Raw genomic sequence first — 24931 nt, forward strand, 5'->3', positions numbered from 1 at the left:
AATCAGTATGTGATTGATTTTCCTGTGAAGCATCATCAGTGGTTTCACTGGATGTGTTCTGAGGAACATCGTTGGTCACACTATTTTCTCCTAGAGAATCAGAAATATCAGAATCACAACTTTCAGCAGTTTCAAAACAATCATCATCACACGCAGTTTTAAAAGGTTCATCACAAGCATTCACTGTTTTGCCCAAAACATCAGGCCCAAAAGAAGACGAAACATAACTATGAAAAGAGTTCAAAAACGCTTGTCCAAACACACAACCAGAATTAGTATCATCAAAAGAAGTTTTAGAAGAATCAGATTCTAAAACTTGTTCACTTCCAAACACATCTCCCCATATCACTTCAGGTACTTTATCTGCACATGACGAAGAACTGTTAGGATCAAAAGTACCCTTTGACACAAAACATGTCTCTGATTTTACCTGCTCTTCAGTAAATTTGCCATTGATTGATGACTTACTGTTTTTGGAACTTTCAACATTTACCGAGGGCTTATTATTTTTGGGTCCGTATGTCATTTTACTTTCATTCAGCATCTCCTCCTCGGTCATAGGCAAGTAGGTATAATTGTTATTGTACGGAGGAGGAGCCTGATTATAACCCAAACCCGACCCTTTCTTTTTAGAATAAGCCAGTTGTTGATCACAGAGATTCTTGACTAATTTACTGGAGGAATCAAATTTTTTAATATTTAACTCATTAATTTGATATTTATCCCGAACATCCTCCAGTTCCTTAGTTACCTCACACAATTTTTCTTTAACCATGATGAGTTGTGCCGTGGCTACACTAACATCGTCTTTGAGTTGGACGATATCCTTACGCTGAGCTTCGATTTTCTCTTTGAAAAGTTTTTCATTTTTCGTTAAAGTGAAATTTTTGCGTTTAATTTCATTATAATCTTCAATTAGCTCAGCGTTATGGATTCTATAGGCCTCAACTCGTTCCCTACATTCAGAAGTGCAAAAAACAGAAAGTACCTCTTCTTTGGTGAGACCCTTAACCGGAGCTGACAGAATTTGAGTCATGAAGGCGAAGTTTTCAGCTGACGACTCCTCCTCCTGAGCAGCCTTCACATCGTCACTCACAGAAGCATTGCTGGCCATGAAAGCGATATTGCTTGGGGTGGCTTGATTCTCAGGAGCTGAAATGTTTAATCTTTCGATCTCTGAACTCCAGTCAAAAGGCGAATCAGGCTGAACCACCAAAGCTTGGGCCAATCCCACTTGTGGGCTTCCACTGTTGACACTATCAGCAGGCACACCAGTTGTAGTCACAAGGGCTCTTTCTCGATTTGGTGTAACAGGAGCAGCAGGCTGAGCTGGAGTTTGTTCATCATTCACCTTGGGTTTCGTACAGTTTCTAGCCAAATGACCCTGTTCATGACAATTATAACAACGATATTCAAACGGCATCTTTACGGGTCCTGTGAACTTAAGATTTTGCCATTTGTTTTTTCCTGTCTTCCTCACAAAGTTTTTAGCTCTAAAAGCCGCCATAGCCATCTGCCACGTGATATCCATTTCTTCCACATCCTCTGGATGAATTTGATCCAAATCATCCATGGAAAACTTAGGAGGGTCAAGATTTCCCGAAGCAAAGGCGTTCATGCAATTTATGACAGATGCTGCAATTTCAAGATTTTCCTTTGACTGCCTAGAGAAGAAAGCAACCATTTCATTGCTAGCAACAGAAACAGAAGGTGCAGCAGAAGTCTTTCCAGCACTTGCAGAGGAAGCTTGAGTGGAAGACCCTGAGTTGTAGACATTTGCTGAAGTGGGAGCAGGTTTAGTATTGCGAAACATTTGGAATCCTCCTTGAGACAGAAGAGCTGTATTGCTGTCACTGGATGCAGTGGGGGCTATAGAAAAACCGGCAGCCAGCATGCTGTTCTTGTAGTTAGTCTCTCTCTGCTTGTCATCCAATTCACAAGCTTTAATATGCGAGATCATCTCAGACAGGGTGCATCTTGCAAGATCTTTTGTTTTCTTTATCATAGCAACATGATGATCCCAGCTCTTGGGTAATGCATTGAGAAGTTGCCTATTTGTCGAAGCATTTGTGGTGTGAATTTCTTCCATTTGCATTTGAGTCACCAGCTTGACAAACCTTTGGATCTGATTATCCACTGTTTCACCATAAATATGGTTGAAGTTGTTGAAATTCTGTTGCAGCAAGTTCCTTCTGCTTTCTTTCATGTCCTCATTACCTTCATACACTTCCACCAGAGAGTCCCAAAGTTCCTTGGCAGATTTACAAGTGCGAAATCCCATAGCAATGTTTGGACCCAAACCCATGGTCAGATAAGAAAGAGCTCTATCATCTTCTTCAACAATAAGCAGATCATCTTCCGTGTATTGATCACGAGGCTTCTTTACTTTGACTTCAGGTTCAGTAGGGCTTTCCATCATGATCTCTCTTGGTCCTCTCAATATGCTGCGCCATAGCTTGTAGTCTTTAACTTTCAGATGCTGTTCAAATCGCCATTTCCACTCGGGAAAGTCATTAGCATCAGTTAAACGTGGAATACGCGTTGTGGTTCCTAGCTTTGAATCCAATTCTTGTTGCTGAGTTAAAGCAGACAATTCACTGTTGGTGGTTGACATTTTTAATAAATCAGTTAATTAATTGATTGATTTAATTAAGTCCAAGTCAACAGTCCAAAAGTCCGTTTCAATTTGTCGTTGCGAGTCGTAACTGGGTTGCGAGTGGAATGTGCGAGTCGTAATGAGGTGATTTCGAGTCGTAATCGTAGACGGTTGCGAGTCAGGTCAAACTTGAATGCGAGTCGTAACCAATATGGTTGCGAGTCGTAACAGGACAGGATGAGCCGAAACCGTGGTTGCGAGTGATGATCAAAAAGCTGGTTGCGAGTCGTAACTGGGCGAGATGAACCGAAACCAAGGCTGATTGCGAGTCGCAACTAAACCGTGATGAGCCGTAACTGGGAGATTGCGAGTCGGAACCTGCAAAACAGAAAGTGATAAGGACTGTTTACTCGCAATCCCGATTTTTCAGCAGTTTCCAAAATTCAAAGATTTGGTAATCTTTGAATCTGTTGAACCAATATCCCGAGATTTCAGCAAACACCGAGACTGAAATCAAACAGAACCAAAATCAGTAATTTTTCAAGGAATTTTTCAGGAACAGTCGATGAACAGATCTGCATACACACTTCAACAAATCGAATCAGTAAAATATGAGATTCTTGAATCTGATTGATATCAAACCGAGCCTTTGAATGGCTTCAATGGCTCTGATACCAATTGTAAAACCCGTGAGGATCACAATGATATCAATCTAACTTTGTGAGAGTGCGGAAACCAAACACAAAGATGATTCAAGAAACAATATATATAGATCGAATAAAACACAATGAATAACAAAACAAACCAAACTTGCATTCAACTTGAAGATGACTGATACAAGATCGGTAGGAACTCGGTTCCTTGCTATGTGTCGCCCCCTGCTTCTATTCGGTATCAACAACCCTTAATCTATTGATTAAGGGTGTTTAAATACACTACATAAGGGCCGAAACTACTCAAGCCCATGCGACACACTTACAAGCCCAACCCACATAAGATTAACCCAAAACATAATTAAACTAATTACAAGATCAATCCCTATATATTGTTAACTTGCATGAATAAACCTTTAGGTTCCAACAAGATCCATAATATTTTCTGGTAGAACAGGTACATCAAAGTCTGACTTCCAGGACCCTGCAGCACTCCAGGGTCTCATAATTTCTGATTTCCACATATATTTTGATTTTGGAGTTTGCAGATTTCTTTCAGAAAAAGCATCAGAAATTATGATGGATAAAAATCTGGAAAATGGTAGATGTGAATCTATCTTTCCAGTTTTGGTCAGAATTGATCTTTTGATCAGATTAAATACTTCTGTTCCAAAATCAAAATTCAACCCAGTTATAAGGCTGAACATGATTGTTAGAATATTCGTATTTATCTGATCCGTACCTCCGATCTTGGATGATAAACATTTATTCAATATTTCCATCAATACTTGCCAGAAGGCAGGTAGCTTGTTCCTCTTGAACTCGTTGATTTTTGAAATCTTCGCCTTGCATCCCATTACAGCATCAAGTTGTTCAAACATGTCTTCTTTTGGTGGTGCATCTTCATACTCTTGATTTAAGGGTAGTTCCAGACATTCCCTTATTTTCTCTGTTGTGATTTTGATGAATATATCTTCCCATACATGTGCTGTGAGCTCCATATCTGTTCTATGAGCTTCGAGAGTGTGTACAACCTATTGTATCAATCTTTCTGGTACCTCTCTCGTCTTTGTAAGAGCATGAGCTATTGGGCTTCTGATCAGAAACTCAATGAGAATTTGACACTTCACATCATATTGTTCGATATTGGTGTTCATGGCTTCATTGTTGTTCTTCAAAGGAAGATATTCAGCTTCAGTGATTAGGGCAACAAAGTGTTCAGCTGGAGGTGGACTGTTGTTTGAGGCAGCCATTAAGGATTTGGGTTTTTGCTTTTGAAAAAGGGTTTTTAGGGTTTTGAGAATTGAGGTTGAAGATGGACGTCTCTGTTGTTAGAGGGGATATTTATAGTGAGTTGAGACAGAGATTTTTTTGAGTGTTTTTCGTGGGTTGTTTGTATTCAAGGTGTTTTATGACACTTTAATGATGTTTTAATCTTTTAAAGACGCAACCGTTTTTGAAAAACCCTTGGGTTATCTCTAATTTAATGTATATCTCATTTAAGATAATTAGAGATTCCAACGATTTTTAAAAGATAAACACTAGTATCCAACTTGCACCTTTTTAGGTGGGACCCTTTTTGATTTCAGAATAGGTCCAATCAAAAGCCTTTTCTTCAGTTGAGTGCTTTCCCATGTTGTTCTTTTGATGATATATATATATATATATTGATAGTTTTACATATTTTTCAAAGAGTTGAATTTTCCCATATATATCATCAGAAGATATCTGATTCATTTATAGGAGTTTGAAAATATATGAATAATTTTTTTTTTTAAGATGAGAGGGAATGAGTGGAGTTTAATAAAATTTCTTACCTTGATCTTGTGAACTCCGCATTTTGTTAGAAAGTCTTTTCATATGGCTTGTTCCAGTCCTCAGAAAAAAAATTGAAAGAAACATATCTAAAAATAATTTAGTTTGTTTCTTTGCATCAGACTTCTGATGTTTTAATGAAATTTCTGATAAATTTTATCAGTTTCTGATGATTTATCATTTCTTATCAGATTTCATTTGATTCTTACCAGATTTTCCTTGTTATCATCAGACAAGATTTCTTAGTTCCCCCTGGACCTATTGACATATTTAACCAATCATTTAATTAAGAAAACTGAATATATTACTGAACAAAAGTTGGTTAGAACAAAAAAAAAACTTAACAAGCTAAAACAAACACAGATAGACCTATCTACTCATCATCTTCATCCAACACGTTATACATGCACTTCACGTATAACCAGAGACTGGCTATTTTCCATGTATGAAAGGTTGATGGAACCAGGGAAGCAACTCTTAAGTTTTCTTAAAGTGCTAGTTCAGCTCTTGTATAACAACTTCTCACACCACCAAAGTCAAGTTGACTTGTGATTACTTTGGTTACGAAACGAGGATAGATCATAAAAGGATTACGGTCATGGACGTTTCCTTCTAAGTCTCTCATGAGAAACTTAGCATAATTGTAAGGTTTTTCCTGTATAATAGCATGCGCAACTTCCATCATCCTGTAAGACAACTCATTAAAGTGTCCTGTCTTTTTCGAAAAGCAGACACTTAGCTGTGTTACCAAATATTGAAAAGGTGGTATGAACCCAGATTTGCAAATTTGCCTTGACACATTGCTTGAATTGTAGCCCATCCTTTGCACTTCTGCTTTTTCCAATATAGTGATCCTTCGACAGTCACCCAATTTGAGGACATCTCTGAGTGTTCCTCTTTTAGGGTGATCTCTACCCCCATAACCTCACTTCTTATCCACATAGAAGTGCCACTCATAACAACTTGAGCATTCCACCAGAACTCCTGAAGAAGTTCTGGATATATGGTGACATGTGTGGACATGGCAAAGCCCAAGGGACTTCTCATGATCATATTGTACACAAACCTGCAGTCCTCCCATGCAGGTCCTTCTAAGTTGGATCTTAGTCTGAGATTATGATGTTCGTGAAGTATGAGAGGAAATTGGTTGGATTCCATTGATCTTGGGTGGTTCATTTTGAAAATAAGAAGTTTTTTTTTTTTTTTTGATGGTAGGCTTTTGAAGAGAAGATTTTGTTGTGAAGAATGTCTTTTACAGATTGTTAATATTTATAGGTGAAAGTGATAGTTTCATATTAACAAAAAAAATTTCTTCTCTTCATTTAAGACGATATCTATTGCAGTGAATATGACAGTCTACTAAGCCTTTTGTGTGAGTAGGCATTCAAATAGGTGGGCGGCTACTTTCATAGCCCCTAATGATATTGGTGCTTACGTGTTTATGTTAAACTCCTTATAACCGAATGACGTTGCATGAAAAAAAAATCCTTTTTTTTTAAATTTGTGACGATTGAATTCTTTGGATTTAATTTTATCTTTATGCATGCCATGTTTGCCTCCCCCCCCCCTTTTTTTAAACAATAAACAAACAAAATAAAAAGAAATTTATACAAATGGAATATGTATGAAGATATGAAGTTTTGATGATTACTGATTGTTATGCACAATTAAACAACAATTCCTGATGTAAATCAGAACTTCTGGTAAATCATCACATTTTATTGATGATTTATTAAATTTTCTGATTTTTCATCAGATAGATGAATTTCTGCATCAGAAGTTTGTTTAATTGTCCTTCCATTCTCAGTAACTTGAAGATTATCAACTTGGTTTTCATTTTGTTTTGCTTTTATTTCTGAAACATTTTCATCTCTTATGTTGACCATGCCAAGTTTGCTAATTAAAAAATTATGTCTCTTTTCATCAAGAGGTTTTGTGAATATATCAACAATTTGGTTTTCAGTTGGAACAAAATACATTTCAATGTTACCTTTCTTCACATGATCTTTTATGAAGTGATATCTGACATCTATGTGTTTGGTTCTTGAGTGATGAACTGGATTTTCTGTTATTGCAATTGCACTCTTTGAATCACACAAAATTGGTATTTTTGTCAGATTTACTCCATAGTCCTTTAGTTGAGTTTGCATCCACAACACTTGTGAACAACAGCTTGCTGCTGCTACATATTCTGATTCTGCTGTTGATGTGGCAACACAGTTTTGCTTCTTGCTTGCCCAACATACCAATTTTTCCCCCAAGATTTGACAAGCACTAGATGTGCTTTTTCTGTCAATCTTACACCCTGCATAATCTGCATCTGTGTATGCAATTAATTCAAGGCTTGTATCCTTAGGATACCAGAGACCAAGTTCTGATGTGCCTTTCAGATATTTGAAAACCCTTTTTACAGCCTTTAAATGAGATTCCTAAGGGTCACATTGATATCTGGCCAGAAAACATGTAGCAAACATGATGTCTGGTCTACTTGCAGTTAAGTATAACAATGACCCTATCATCCGTCTATAGGTTTTAATATCTACACTTATTCCATCTTTATCAGAATCTAATTTGTTCCCTGTTGCCATGGGAGTTTTTGAAACTGAGCAGTTTTCAAGTGAATATTTTTGTAGAATTGTTTTGACATATTTCGATTGACTAAAAAATATTCCATCAATTCTTTGTTTGACTTGTAACCCTAAGAAAAAGGTTAATTCACCCATCATGCTCATTTCAAAATGACTGGTCATTAACTTTTGAAACTTTTTGCAAAATTTTTCATTTGTTGATCCAAATATAATGTCATCAACATATATCTGAACCAACAAGGTATGGTTTTTGTGTGTTTTGAGAAACAGTGTGGTGTCAATAGTACCTTTGGTAAATCCAGAATTGAGTAAGAAGTTTGATAATGTTTCATACCAGGCTCTTGGAGCTTGCTTCAATCCATACAAGGTTTTGTTTAATCTATAAACATGATTTTGAAATTTTGGATCAACAAAGCCTTCAGGTTGTTGCACATAAACTTCTTCTTTAATTTTACCATAAAGGAAAGCTGATTTACATCCATTTGATAAACTTTGAAATCCTTGGATGCAGCATAAGCAAGAAAAATTCTTACAGCTTCTATTCTAGCTACAGGTGCAAAGGTTTCATCATAATCAATACCTTCTTGTTGACAGTAACCTTTGACTACTAACCTTGCTTTGTTCCTTGTGATTATACCATTCTCATCAGATTTATTCCTGTATACCCATTTTGAGCCTATGACAGATTTGTCTTTGGGCTTGGGTACCAGATCCCACACCTTGCTCTTTTCGAATTGATCCAGCTCTTCTTGCATAGCTTGTATCCAATTTGGATCATTTTGAGCTTCTTTGGCAGATTTGGGTTCTATTGTGCTTAAGAACCCAGCATATGCACATTCATGTGCAGTTGCAGATCTTGTTCTCACACCATCAGCTGGATTGCCAATGATATCAGAATGAACATGCCCTTTGATCCATCTTAACCTATTTTGAACACCTGTTGGTTCTGATGGATTTGAAGTTTCCCCCTGTTCAGTTACCTCTGTTTCATGTAAAGCACCAGAGTTTTGGTTTTCTGTTGTGCTATTTACTTGTTCTTCGGGGTGAGTACATGATATTTCTGATGATTTAAATGTACAAGCTTTATCATGTTCTAAAAGATCTTCTGATATTGTTTCAAAAAGATGCTCATAATTTTCTTGTCAGAACGGTTTATCTCTTTCAGGTATTCATCAGAAACTTCAGTCTCTGATGAATCATCAAATGAGACATATAAACTTTCTCTGATTGTCCTTGTATTAGGAATGAAAATTCTATAAGCTTTAGAGGACAATGAATATCCAAGAAAAATACCTTTTTCTGCTTTTCTGTCAAATTTTTCAAGGCTTTCAAAATCATTGAAAACAAAACATCTACAACCAAATGTGTGTAAAAATTTTACACTTGGAATTCTATTATTTATTATGTTGTAGGGTGTTTTGTTTAGCCTTTTGTTGATGAGAGTTCTGTTTTGAGTAAAACATGCATTTGCAATTGCTTCTGCCCAAAAGTGAGAGGGCATTTTGGCATATGCAAGCATTGTTCTGGCAGCTTCTACTAAGGTTCTATTTTTTCTTTCAACAACCCCATTTTGTTGAGGGGTTATGGTAGCAGAAAAATCATGAGAGATTCCTTTGTTTACAAGAAAGCTTTCAATTTTAGAATTTTTGAATTCTGTCCCATTGTCTGATCTGATCCTTCTTACTGTTAATTTTAACAGATTTTCAATTTTCTTTATAAAATTAATGATCAGATCAGGTGTTTCACTTTTCTTTCTCAAAAATTCAACCCATGTATATCTGGAAAAATCATCAACTATTACTAGTAAATATTTCTTTCGAGAAAAACTTCCGGTACCTATGGGTCCACACAAATCCATGTGTAAAAGTTCCAAGTTTTGTGTAATGGAAGATTTAGAGATTGACTTGTGAGAGCTTCTTTTTGACTTTCCCATCTCACAAGCATCACAAGTTTTATCCTTTTATAGGATATGAAAGGTAATCCTTTTACCAGGCCTTTACTTGCTAATTTGTTTAGGTTTTTGAAATTCAAGTGAGCCAATCTTTTATGCCACAACCAACTACTTCCTTTGTTAATCTTTGAAAATAAACATAGTTTAGGATGTTCATTTTCTTCTTTGAAGTCAAAGTAATAAATTGATTGTCTTATCCTTTTCCCACTTAAATATACTTTATTATCATCCATACCTATTAGCAAGCATTTTTCTGGTAAAAAAGTTACCTGAAAACTTTTGTCACAGAATTGACCACAACTCAGCAAATTATATTTTAAGCCTTCAACATAAGCTACTCTTTCAATGGTCAAACATCCATACCTGATACATCTGTATCCCATTATCCTTCCTTTCACTCCGTTTCCAAAGTTCACCATTTTACCCAGCTTTGAGACAAAGTTGCTGAGTAAGCTCCTATCTCCAGTCATGTGCTTGGAGCTTCCTGAGTCGCAGTACCAGATCTGTTGCACATGATGGTCCTGAAATGAAATGATTAGAGGGTTTTAGGTACCCAGGCATGCTTGGGTTCACTTTCTAATGATATTCTGGTTCTATTAATTCTTCTAGATGGCCTTTCATCAGAATTTCTGTTGGATGCTGAGCCATTAACAGAATTTTTGTTTTTCTTTTGGAGATGGTGTTGAACAAGCTTCACTATGTCAACACACATACATGAATCATCAGAAATTTCCGATTTTCCTTATTGTGATGGAATGTAGGGATAGTTTTGAAAAGATGAGTGAACTGCTTCTGGAGTTTCTACAAACTCTTGACTGCATTCACTTATTTTTGGTTCGAAATTTGGCTTATTAAAGGAGTATTCAGAACATGTTGATTTGCAAGTTTCAGAATCAGATTCTGACAAATATTTATCAGAAATCTGTTGAGTTGCTTTTACAAAGACAGTGGGTTTGTTATTGTTTGTTTTTACATAACCCAACCCTTCTCCTTTGTTCTTTGGAGTGGACTCTATAAAACTTATGAATTCTTTTGCTTCTTGATAACCCCTTACATTAATTTCTTTATCATTGATTTTTTTATAAAGATCTCTTCTTTCATTTTCATAGAACTCAATTTTAGCTCTTTGATCTAAACTTTGTTCTATCAGCAATTGGTTTTCAAGAATGATTTTATTCAAAGTCCTCTGCAACACATCAGATTTTTTACTATCTGATTGATGTTTAACTTGCAAGTTTAAAAAATCTGACATGAGCTCATTTAGCTTGTGTTCAAGATTAAGATTGTCTAAACTTACTTGTTGTCCTGAAGTTTCTTGTATGTCATCAGAAAGTGCCATGAGACAGAAGTTGGCCATTTCTTCTTCTTCATCAGAAGAGTCATTAGATAGCCATGTTTCTGTTCCAGCAATTAAGCTGACTTGCTGTTGTTGCTTTTTAGCTTCCTCAAGCTTCTTTTCATAGTAAGCAACATCTTTCAGCTTCTTGGTCTTACACTCAGATGCATAATGACCTTTTTGCTTGCACTTGTAACACACCACCTCAGCCTTTCCCTTATCATTAGATCTAACAACTTCTTTAGATCTATCATCCATCCTCCTTCTATCACTCCTCTGGTACCTCTGGTTTCCTCCCCTCAACCTCTGTTCAAATGTTTTGGTGAGCAGTGCTATTGCATCAGCAAAGGCTAAAAAATCTGATGATAAATCAGAAGTTTCAATGGCCTGGCTATTTGATGGTTGTGGATCATTGGAAGTTGTTTGTCTTTGTGAGTTAGAGATAAGAGCTAAAGATCCCCCTCTTTGAATGGTTTCTTCAAATATTTCTTCCTCTTTGGGGATCAAGATGCCGTATAAGTCATGAAGACTCATGTTTCCTAGTTCTAAAGTTGAGGACAAAGTCATTGCGAGACTTCTCCATTCTCTAGGTAAAGCATCAAGAAATTTAATGTTTCTTTCATCATTTGATTTAGTTATTCCAAATTTCTTTAGCTCGTTTAAAAGTTTTGTGAACCTTTGATATGTATCATTTAACTTTTCATTAGGTAAACTTTTAAACCTTTCATAGGATGAGACATTGTTTGTTCTCTTGTTTCTCTTCATCCTTTCTCCTCCTTCACAAAGATTTTCCAACTGATCCCATATTTCCTTGGCTGATGCACAAGCATCAACTTGTGAAAATATGTCATTGGGGATGGCCATTATTAAGAGTGATTTTGCTCTTTTATCCCCTGCTACCAGTTCCTTGTCTTCCTCACTCCAAAGTATTTCACTTTTGGGAGCTCGGGAGCCAGGGATAGCAGGTAGCTGGTCAGTTGCTGGAATTGCTGGTATTTCAGTCATTGGTATATGTGGACCCCTTTCAATGGATCAAAACAGAGCTCGGTCATGACCATTAAGGAAATTGACCATCCTGATTTTCCATTGGGGGTATTCCTCTCTGACCAGAGTCGGAGGTTTGGACATAGAACCAATGTTAAAAGCATTATTCCAGGTTTGAAAGCTTGCCATATTTAGAAAAAAGAAGAGCGATTGATCGTTTGAAAATAATTTATTCAATCAGCTCTGATACCAATTGTTGGACCCAGTATGGCCTTAACAACTTCTTTTTACGTAATATGGCAAGTGATTTCAGTATATGTGAAAAAGATGTGCGGAAATGGAAATCAGACATTCAAGAAACAAGACCTACAGAATTATCAAGTTTATATCCCTTTGAAACAAATTAGTTTAACAAGGTGATTGTAAGATTATTATCTAATACAAATGAATCTTGATTTCTGTAGGTGAGAAGAGCAGTTGGAGTTTGAGTGTATGTATGTGAATGCTAAGCTTCAAACTCAAATGTCTTCTGCCTCTCGAGCCTTCTATTTATAGACGGCTATGGGCATGAATAAACAATTGTTTATTCATGCAATAAGTCCTGCATAAAGTAGCAATTTGACATATTCATTGAATCCATCGTGCAAGTTGCATTTGTAATCATGAAAACCAATAATGTCATGCTTCGGTCATGGGTGGTAGGATAGAGTTGTGATTTTAGACAAGTGGGTCTGTCATCAGAATATCTGATAAGCCACTTCATCAGAAATTCTGGTGAACAAATCATTAGAAAGTTCGATGATCAGAATTTGTCAGAAACTGATGATATTTCATCAGAAATATCATCAGATCCATCAGAAACGACCTTCTTTGATAATCCAAATCAACTCTTTATCAACTTGAGATTCTTCGTAGTAAATACTTTGCTTTTCGGTTGTCCCAACTGTTTTTCTTCATCTTGCTGTGTTCTTCAGGACTGTTATCTTCTTCAGAGATCCAGTTGATTGAGATTTTCTTCAATACTTACAAATAAGGTTTCCTAACATTTCTGATTCCCCACGAAAGTGCAACTTTCTGATTCCCCACAAAATGACAATTTTCTGATTCCCCACGAAATGACAATTTTCTGATTCCCCACGAAAGTGTCATGTTCATTTCGTGGGAAATCAACATTTCGTGCCCTAATCTAAACAATTCTATGCAAGACTCGATACAAGACGAAGACGACAGATGTATGCACCAACAGACTCCCCCTCAGATGTTGACGAGTCTGACTGTGTCGAGTCTTCGCATCTTCAGTCTTGATCAGTCTCTGGGCTTCACTCTTTCTATCTTCTCTCGCATGTCTTCAGACTTTCCCTTGCGATATGCTGGCATTCCTTAAGTTCATCAGCATCATCAACTTCAGGATCGTTGTCTGGCTTTCACAGGTCCATGATCGTTGCCTGGCTCTTCAGGAAATTGTTTCAAGATTGTCACCTGGCTCTCTTCCAGCTCAAGATCTTTAAACTCAGTTCATACTTAATTCTGCATAAACTCTACCTCAAAGTAAATTTCACATATTTACACATTTCAAATATAGAGACGTACACTAACTCAGACTTTCCCTCAAAAACAACCAGAATGATTTTTCTCATATAATTCTGATGAACCACTTGAATATTTGATTAAAATACAATCAATTAAGAACAAACTCCCCCTTAAATTTTACTCATCATGTTTAGCACTCGGAATTTGGAAAATCAGCTTTTCAATACCAGTTGTCGAAAATCTTTTTGAATTTTCAAAAGTTTATGCTAAAACACACCGAAAATCTTTTTGGATTTTGAAATGTAAAGAGATGCAGTAAAGAAATATTTACAAACAGTATTTTTGTGAGTTTGTGTAAGTGGATCATATCGGTTTTTGAGACAAATCACCAACATCGTTAAGCTTGATTTCATTTTAAGTTCTAAACAATTTACCTAGATTGTCAGTATATTGGTCCTCTTAAATTTTCACACAAAGTTCAATTGTTTCGAGATACCAAATTAATGTAACACCCCGTGTTTTCAAATGTCAAAGTCAAAGTCCAAGTCAACTTTGACTTCTTTGACTGTAGTTAGTCTGTTTTATGTTTTATTTGTATTATGTGGAGTAAGTGTTGTTAACCAGTAAGAATCGAAGTAATCGAATGTGTTAACGCGAACCGATTTACGACTGTGAATAGTAGGAAGTAACAATGCGATAAAGTTAACTAATCAGTAATCAAACCGATATAACTATCATCGAACTCGAATCTCGAATTACGCGAACTTTGGTTGTTGTTTACGTGTGTGTGTGCCTTATGTTTTACCTGTGCGTGTTTACTTTATGTTTTGTGTGGTGATCAATCGAAACTCGAATCGAAACTCGAAACTCAAATCGAATGCAATCGAAATCGAATTACGACGAATGGTAACATAAGGATAGGGTGAAATATAGATGATTGTATGTGAAATATAGTAGTTGGGACAGAAAGTAATTTGAATAGGAAACTCTATCGTACTCGTATCGTCTTCAATCGAAACCGAAATATCGAAAATCGTCGCACCAAACACTCGAACCAGGCTGATGATCGATCAGGCTGTCAGCCGATCGAACAGCCCAGCCGATCGGACAGACTGTCCGATCGAGCAGGCTGTCCGATCGAGATGCCAGCTGATCGGCCAGCCCTTTCCTCTTTTGGAGCCTATAAATAGGGCTGTCATTGTCACTCTTTACCACTTCTGGAAAGCTCTGACCCACCAGCTCGTGCTCCTCCTCTTTTCTCATATTTCTTCTGATTCCGGTAAGTTTTCGTCCTAAATCTTGTACTTTCTTGATCAAAACATGCTCCTACACCTTCCTATCTTTCGAATCTTGATTTCTAACCGTGAAATCACCAAGATCTAAGCATTCTAGGATGATGTCATCATGGTGTTCTTCAAGAACATCATGTTTTGGCCTCAATCCACCATGAATAGCTCGGATCTAACCGATTTCCACATAAACAAGCTAAGAACTATCAAGGATCTAAACATTTACATGATAAAAGGATTGAAAGGAAGATTTCCAACTTTCTTTCAACTCTTTTACACTCAATGCCTTCAAACTGGTAGAAACGTAGCTTGAGCCAACTCACCAAACACTCTAATGGTTGTGCGGTACAAAATTTGGATTCTATCCACGAGGTTCACCGACTTCGGGTTAAACGTCAAACCGCCATTCCGAACCGTTCACTGACCGGATTTGGGTGATTCCTGTCCGAGCAGGAGAAACAAGTGAGAACGAAGGTTCCCTGGTTAAGCTCGTTGTCAAACTACCTCAATATCACGTCAAATAATCAGTACAGTCAAGTGTTAGACGGACAGGCCGACCAGGTCAGGATGCTGGCCGAACGGTTAGGCTGTTCGAACGAACAGCCCAACCGATCGGACATGCCAGCCGATCGACCTGGCCAGCCGACCGACTCGCATATGGCCCTACAAGTTTGACAATTTCATGAAGTGTAGTATTGAACGAGATGATGTTCGATCGAACAGCCGTTCGTCAACACTACTCCTCAAATCATGAGATACTATGCTTCAACCCTTAATCGATTTTCGATTCGTTGGACGTATCGAAATGCCACCCGATAGAGCATACTGTTCGATTGAGTATGTTGTTCGATCGAGTGACATTCTATACTGAGGACTACTACTGAAGTACCTAACCGATCGGTAAAGCCGGCCGATCGAACAGACCGTTCGATCGATCGACCTGAAAGGTAATAACACTTCAGTGTTCTCAAATACTACAACGAAAACTTCAAAAGTTCAAACCATCATACACAAACACATCCTACTCAAAGGAAGAAACAATCCACTCGAACAGTCCAGCCGATCGAGCCTACCGGCCGATCGAACAGACTGTCCGAACGGATTGTCTAACCGAACGAACATCCCGTTCGATCGACCAAGCTGTTCGACCCACTTACACTTGCTTTCCATTCTGCGTGTTATTCATCGTTATGCTATCGAACTGTTCAGGCTAACCCTACTCTCAAGCGCTCCCTTCAATCCATCAATCAATCGCTGTGAGTATACTCGATCCCTTTTTGTTTTTAGCACTTTTGGGTGTTACATACGTTACTTATCAAAATCACTATCGAACACACTACTCAATTACTTGAACGCTAACCAATATGCATGTATTACGTGACTAAATGAATGCTTGTTGATTGTGTTTACACGTGGAATGCTGTCTACCTGCCTTGACGACGTAGTACTATAGTTTGGACTCAGCACCCGTTCACACGAGGGTTGTTAAGGACAATTACTTGCATGGATTACGGTGGTAATCATGTATTGCGAACCGTCTCGAATGGTCAACCCGCAGTTATTGGTATCGATAGGTCCATGTCGATAAGTAACATGCTTCGTTTTCCTCTGTGTACGTGCTGGTTACGCGTAAACTATTCGAACTCTATATGCTATTATCAAACCTGTATGCTCACCTTTACATTATATGTATTGACTTTATTTTAACGTATGTGACAGGTGTTTAAGATGTTTGCTTGCTAGGAAAGCGAGGCTAGAAGAAAGCTCTAGAGGCCCCCAACAAATAGTTGTCTGTCAGGAGAGAGAAACTAGAGCATAGTTGTCTGTAGATCTTGTCAGGCTGGGTCTTTAGGAGCATTTGAACAATATTTATTTGTCTTATTTAAATCTGAGTTGTCGAAACAGGATATTTGACTGGTTGTTATCTGTAATACTTTGGTTGTTATTTGGGACACGGTATGGGACGTGTGATTTAAACTGAATAGTGATGATAGTTGTTATGGAAACTTCTGGACAATCTGTTTCGCTCTGTGCCATGCCCCGATGATTCCGCAATCGGTTGGGGTGTGACAGATTGGTATCAGAGCCATAACTATAGGGAATTAGGCTAGACACGACCTAGTCCGGGTTGCTGTCTTAGAGACCTAGACTATAGTCAGGAACCAACAGACCAAGCTTATATGCCACATTATTCTTGCTTTGCACTACACTGCTATCGCCTAATCATCTGACACCAAACAAGTAATTTGGTCGAGATTAGGTTTTGGTCGAGATTAGGTGTGGAAGCCTCAAACTCTCGACTAAATTATTTGTTTCATCTGCAATTTATTCACAAATGGGAGGAGATTATTCATCGAGAATAGGTGTGAAAACCGCAAACTCTCGTCAGAATTATCTGCTAAATCTCCTCAAATTTTACTAAAACAAGGAAGAAATTGCTAAGCCAGGGGTGAAACCCGAATCTTGGTAACTTATTCGAACTTTTACTCATCTCACCAAAGCCTCGACGGACTCCAATGACCTGAACTCACAAGTATGACCTAGGGAATACGCGTTGAATGCCCAAGAATCGAGGCAGAAACGCGATCCCAAGAGTCGAAAAGTGACGAGAAGTCTACTGCGAATAGTCGAATCGCTTTGGTTAGTCAATGTCTAGTAGCCGCAGACAATCCATTCCCTCGATTTTACATGTTTTGATTCTAAGCCCGCAACTGCCGACTCTGATAATTCGTCGATTTTATGTCTTTTATGTCTAATTACCTGTTTATGTGTTTAAATTTTGAAGTTCGCCCGATTTTTGCTATCACTTCGATCGACACACACGACTCGTATTGCTATTCTACCTCAAAACGCTAACAAGTCGCTGCAATTCTAGACCATACTATGATACGATATACGCTATACGGAATTCGACATGCTATACGTTATGTGATACTATTCGATATACTATACGCGATCGCTATATACTAACGACGCACGAGCTTTGAATAATAGGTTTCTGTATTCTGACTGCATCTGTGATTAAATGCCTATGTGCTTATGTGTTTCTGTGCTTAGGTGTCTCTGTGATCTACATGTGTCTCTGTGATCTACATGCCTACGTGCTTATGTGCTTCTGTGATTATGTGAATCTATGAATTTGTGTTTATATGATTATGTGATGCGTGTTTCGACGTATTTCTATGCTTTAGTGAGTAGTAGACGTGTGAGGTGAGATTCGAATTGTTGTGTCTGAGACATACGAAGATGTCTGTTGCAGACCATGTCGTCATCTGGACTCCGAACCCCACTTACTTGCCAAGAGAATAGAGACAGACGTCTCACTACTATCATCGCCAAGAGTGTGGCAAAAGTTGTGAGCGATGTCTTTGAAAATGCCAGCAAGTCATCTGAGGAGTCGCGAATCGATTCTCCTAAGGATGCCAGCAAGGCTGGTTTCAGCTTCAAATAGTTTAAAGCATGCGGACCCAAAGAATTCACCGGAGAAGATGGCCCTACCGCCATGTTTCAATGGTTCGATTCAGTTGAATTCACTCTGCGCCAAAGCGGCAGTCCTGAGAATCTCCGCACCCTCAATGCTACAGGCGTCTTCCACTCCCGAGCTCTAGACTGGTGGACGGCCGAACGAAACAAGCGCGGAAATGATGCAGCTTATGAGCTGACTTGGGAGGAGTTAAAGGCAAATATGATGGACGAATTTTGCCCTCCCCATGAAAGCCAAAAGCTGGAGGACGAGTTTTGGAACATTAAGCAGAAGGATGGAGACAACGCTGCTTTAACTGCACGCTTTAAATAGCTCAGCATCATTTGTCCCGATCAAGTCAAGACGTCAGACATGGCCATCAAGAAGTATATTCGAGCTCTACCCGATTGTGTTGCCGATTTCGTTCATGCTGCCAAGCCATCATCGATCGAAGAGACCTACCTGCTTGCCGCTGAGATCAATGACAAGCGGGTAAAGTCTGGTTTTTGGGATAAGCATACCAAGTCTCTGCACCAAGCCACCGCCACATCAACCGTCGACACCACCACTGCTCAACCCTCCAAGTCATCAAGAAGAAAGAAAAAGCACAACAACAACAGCTTCAGCAACAAGAACTGTGCTGTGACAATGACTGCTGCTCCCCTGCAAGCCGTACCGGCTCAACAGCAGTCTCACCACCGACAAGCTCCAGTGATCAATGCGCCGCCAGCTAAGCGCGCTTACACAGGTCCCCACCCGCTCTGCCCGACATGCTCATACCATCACCCGGTGTTTTCAAATGTAAAAGTCAAAGTCAAAGTCCAAGTCAACTTTGACTTCTTTGACTGTAGTTAGTCTATTTTATGTTTTATTTGTATTATGTGGAGTAAGTGATGTTAACCAGTAAGAATCGAAGTAATCGAATGTGTTAACGCGAACCGATTTACGTCTGTGAATAGTAGGAAGTAACAATGCGATAAAGTTAACTAATCAGTAATCAAACCGATCTAACTATCATCGAACTCGAATCTCGAATTACGCGAACTATGGTTGTTGTTTACGTGTGTGTGTGCCTTATGCGTTACCTGTGCGTGTTTACTTTATGTTTTATGTGGTGATCAATCGAAACCCGAATCGAAACTCGAAACTCAAATCGAATGCAATCAAAATCGAATTACGACGAATGGTAACGTAAGGATAGGGTGAAATATAGATGATTGTATGTTAGATATAGTAGTTGGGACTGAAAGTAATTTGAATAGGAAACTCTATCATACTCGTATCGTCTTCAATCGAAACTGAAATATCGAAAATCGTCGCACCAAACACTCAATCCAGGCTGTTGATCGATCAGGCTGTCAGCCGATCGAACAGCCCAGCCGATCGGACAGATTGTCCGATCGAGCAGGCTGTCTGATCGGGATGCCAGCCAGTCGGCCAGCCCTTTCCTCTTTTGGAGCCTATAAATAGGGCTGTCATTTTCACTCTTTACCACTTTTGGAAAGCTCTGACCGACCAGCTCGTGCTCCTCCTCTTTTCTCAGATTTCTTCCGATTCCGGTAAGTTTTCGTCCTAAATCTTGTACTTTCTTGATCAAAACATGCTCCTACACCTTCCTATCTTTCGAATCTTGATTTTTAACCGTGAAATCACCAAGATCTAACATTCTAGGATGATGTCATCATGGTGTTCTTCAAGAACATCATGCTTTGGCCTCAATCCACCATGAATAGCTTGGATCTAACCGATTTCCACATAAACAAGCTAAGATCTATCAAGAATCTAATGTGACAACTCGAGTTTCCGAGATCCCACTTTCGCATTTATTGCACGTTAACTGTTTGTTTGGTTGCTTACTTATACAATTTGTTTGCTTTGTAACTGTATACGTTTTGATTTGATAAAGTTTTACGAATGATTTGTCAAATACATGAACTTGGTGATGAAACTGTAAATTGTATGTCTTGTGCATGTATTATGTAATAGATAATACTTAAGGGTGTTTAGTGTTAATAGTGAAAATAAAACAAAACCCTTAACCCTAATCATTCTCACAATCATCATACGTACTTCAACATTCCTCTACAATTCTCTCTACAATCATCTTCTTGGCATAAGTTCTTCATCACTTTTGATCTCCCTCTCCATTTAGAATCAATCTAAGGTAAACGTTTAATGATTTCTTGTTGCTAATCCTTGATTATGTGATTCATGCAAAACCCTAGTTCTACATATAATAGTTCTGTGCTTATTGATTGATTCTGAGTATTGTGAAATGGTTATGATTAGTTGTGTAATCATTTGCCTGACAATAGGATGCCTGATATGTTAGAATCGTTTGATCTTGATTTGATTACAGCATTGTCAAAGTAGGAAGATTAGGGTTTTGATCGTAGCCTTCTGCAAACGTAACTGTTCCATTTGATGCATATGGTCCGACCTTTATGTAGCTTAAAGGGGTCCGAACTTGTGAAGCTTGTGTGACACCCTAGGAAAACCAGTAAACGATACAACTTACCTAGCTTCCTCAGTAACCGCATGCTAAATTTCGTGTCGGAATTTCTTTCAAGTTGGGGATAATGTGACAACTCGAGTTTCCGAGATTCCACTTTCGCATTTATTGCACGTTCACTGTTTGTTTAGTTGTTTACTTGCACAATTAGTTTGCTATGAAATTGTATACGTTTTGATTCAATAAGGTGTATTGTGATTGTGCATGGTTATGTGTTATTTATGAAAGATGTGACAAATACATGAACTTGGTGTTGAAACTGTAAATTATATGTCTTGTGCATGTATTTATGTAATAGATAATACTTAAGGGTGTTTAGTGCTAATTGTGAAAATAAAACAAAACCCTTAACCCTAATCATTTCACAAATCATTATACGTATCTTCAAGATTTCTCTACAACCCTCTCTTGCAATCATCTTCTTTCTCATTGGCACAAGTCTCTTGCATCAATCTTGATATTTCAATCCATTTAGAATCAATCCAAGGTAATTGTTCAATGACTTCTTGTTGTTAAGCTTTGATTATGTGATTCATGAAAAACCCTAGTTCTACATGTAATGTTTCTGTGTTTATTGATTCTGATTATTGTGAAATGAATATGATTAGTTGTGTAATCACTAGCAATACACTAATATGTCTAAATATGATGAAGATGTTCATTGTTGATTAGATTACTGCAATGCATATGAATGAATTAGGGTTTCATGATCGTAAAAACGTAACTGTACATTGTTTATTTTATGTTTCTGTGCGCGACAAGGGTTTTGAGTCTGAACTTTTGAATCAATACATGAAGTGTCCGACTTTTTTTTGAATACATAAAGGGGTCCGAATTTTGGATGGATAAAGGTTCCGAATTTTTGTATAAAGCACTTGATGTCCGAATTTCTTTCAATGCACACAAAGTCTCCGACTTTTTAATATAACAAGGGAGTCCGACCTTTTAATATGAAACAGGGGAGTCTGACTTTGTGAGGGCAAAGGGGGCCGAGTTTTCTTAGAAAACAATAGGTCCGAATTTTTGTGATACACTCTGATCGGAGTGTCGCGCTCCGGTCAAAGATAATATTTATATACCCTAATTACCCTTAACAAATAGCTAGTAGTAGCAAGGGGTCGAACCACGAAGAGTAGGTGGTTTGCGAATGGACTTTGAATGAAATGTAGAAAATGTCACTTTTATGAAGCTTGCTAAGATATGTTTTTGTGTTTTTGTTTGATTGAAAGATATAAATTATAACTACTAAAAACAAGCAATTGCAATAATGTAAATAAGGATTTGACAAGATAGAGAAACAAGGTTCACACCTGGTTCGGTTATTGCAATCCTAGGGTTCTTACAAGTTTTAGATTTAATTCACTTGAATATGTTATTAATGGATTTCTATCATCAAAGCTTAGGTGCCAATTGTTATCAACGCATACACGGACTACAATGCACTTCGTTACTTCAGACAAGTAAAACCTTTTGAATGACAAGGCATAATTGCACAAACTTATTTCGCAAAGTCAAATTTCATAACTCACTCGACAATTCACAAATATAGTTCAAATGCAAGACAATTGTCAATCAATTCAAATACAACTCAAGTTGTCACAAAACCAAACTAAATCATTGTTCAAACCCTAGACTTACAATTAACCTACACCGGGGTGAAACCTCCGAGGAATTAGCCGCTCATGGTGTAAATGGCACGATCAACGGATGCACGAGACTTGAATTGGGTCATCTTGGAGCTTGAAGATGGATGGTTGTATGGTTAGGGTTTGGAATGGTTGGTGGTGATGAATGGGTTGAATGGTTGTAATGGTGATGAACTAGGGTTTAGATTTGGATGAGAATTCGGGTTGTTGAGAGGATGGACTATGGAATAGAGATGAAGTGGTGATGAAAAAAAAGTGAATAATGGCTCCAAGAATGTTTTTCAAACTCCCAATAATGTGTAACTCCCGAATTGAATCTCCAAGAACCAATCATAATCAAACATAACCCCCAAACCAAAATCTGCGCGTTTCCACAATTGACGAGCCGTCGCCGACGGCCTGAAGCCCCGTCGGCGACGGTGCTTGCTTGTTCACTTTTGGCCGACGGCCTAACTTCCTGTCTACGGAGAACTTTTGGCTACGGGAATATGCATAGACCGTCGGCGACGGCCCCTATGGGCGTCGGCAACGGTGTTTGAATATTTGGTTTCTGTTTTTCTCATTCCTTGCTTCCGGTTGACCCATGTCGCTTCCCGGTGGTTCCGTTTTCGCTCCGGTGACCCGTAAAGCTCCCGAAAAGCTCCTTAAACTCCCTTAAACCTGCAAAACACAAATCTAATCAAGAGTAGGCAATTCGAAACTAAAACTTGTGTAAAAACATCAAATTAAACAATTACAAGCACCGGTTTTCACTCACGTATCACATCCCCACACTTGTCTTTTGCTTGTCCTCAAGCAAATCTGTTTTTCACCTTCACGTGGGTCGAACAATGAACATACATCCCATTCCCGAGACAAAGGTTAAGGTCTAATGTCATGCTAAAGTTCAAACTCTTTACAATATTCAATGTATTTAATGGTAACGTGCTTTAGATACACAAATGGTTACCCAAGATTAACCCGCCCGTAAAACTAACAACTCATGCATATCCCTCACAATGTGCTCTCCACTCGGCTTAAAGTTTGCTAACATGTATAATGTATTAGCTTTTCAACAATTAATCGCTCAAAACCGATTAGAACACGTACCCGCATAGGCTTGCAACTCAATCATCCTCCACTATTGAACACAAATACTAAGCACAAGTCAAAAGGTATTTGAGGGGTTGTAACGGGGCTAGGCGAAGGGTAGGAATAGGATATTTTTAAAGTGACTAAGGTGATGAAAAATTTGATTTTTTATTACAAACCACTAAACTAAACAAGACTACAAATAAACATCAACTATGAGGCAACAACTTCCGCCTTTTATTCAACCAACTACTATCACATCTTTTTGTGTTTTTCTCAATGCTTTTTCATTCTTTTTCGCAACAGTTTCTGAAAAATATTTTTTTTTTAATACAAATGAATCACAACTATACAAACTTAAGATCCTATAATCGAATTTTCATCACACGGGTTTAAAAATAAAAGGCTTATGGTTATGGGCTAAGTGGGTTGTCAAATGAAAGGTTTAGGCTCAAATTGGGCGACTAGGGGACTTGTTTGGGTAAGGATAGATAAATGGTTTAAAAGGAAAAGGTTTACCTAATGCCTTAATCATTCTCGTGCTTGTATTCGGTCTATAGTCTCGAATGTATCAAAAGTTGCAAGTTCTACAATACGCGACTAATGGCCCACTCAAACAAAGAAACATGTGAATGTGAATCTATGATGTATAAAGGGCTCAAACCTCACGTATAAGGGTATGATATGTGATATGCATACATTGCTGGTTCCTTAGGCGAATTATTCTCAAATAACCACCCGCTAAATACCCGATATGCTTATTAATTTGAACTTGACCATGACAAAAGACCAAATGGGTTGTGACATCCCTCGTTGACTTGGTTACTTGTGCTTTTGAGATTGCCTTGAAAACAAGATATTTTGAAAAATTTTTGAAATTTTCCCCCATCCCCACACTTGAGGTAAACATTGTCCTCAATGTGTAGTATTTAAATGAACGGGTCAAAATCGAAAATTTTTACTACTCCTCCATCCCCACACTTGAGGTACATATTGTCCTCAATGTGTAAGAACTAGAGTTTTTAGAGCACAAGGGATGTGACACGGCTATCCTCCCTAAAAATACACCCCGGAAAATAAAATACAATTTACAATCCACTTATTTGCTACTAAAAATCAAAAGATAAAAAGAAACGTATGCACCTGGTTTGTCGCTAGTTCCTCGTGTGCTCTTCATCTTTTCAACGAAGCGGTCGTCTCACGAACATAGTGTACCTACAAATCTTAACCCTTATGTAGAAGCATGCTTCTCACAGCCATCAAAATTTGTTAGTTACCTAGTTCTACCACTTTTATGAAATTTTTACCAAGCCATACATTATCTTACTTTTGATTTTATGTGGAAAATATTTTACACTACAATAAACCTAACTCACTTTCGTAGGAATCACGACGGCATTTAGCATATGCACGCAAGCCCTTTAAACCTCCCGATAGCTCGGGAGGACGAGTCGGTCTCGTGAGGGTTATATAGGGAACACACCCACAAAGTTCATT

The sequence above is a fragment of the Helianthus annuus genome, chromosome 7, assembly GCF_002127325.2.
Source record: "Helianthus annuus cultivar XRQ/B chromosome 7, HanXRQr2.0-SUNRISE, whole genome shotgun sequence".
NCBI lineage: Eukaryota > Viridiplantae > Streptophyta > Magnoliopsida > Asterales > Asteraceae > Helianthus > Helianthus annuus.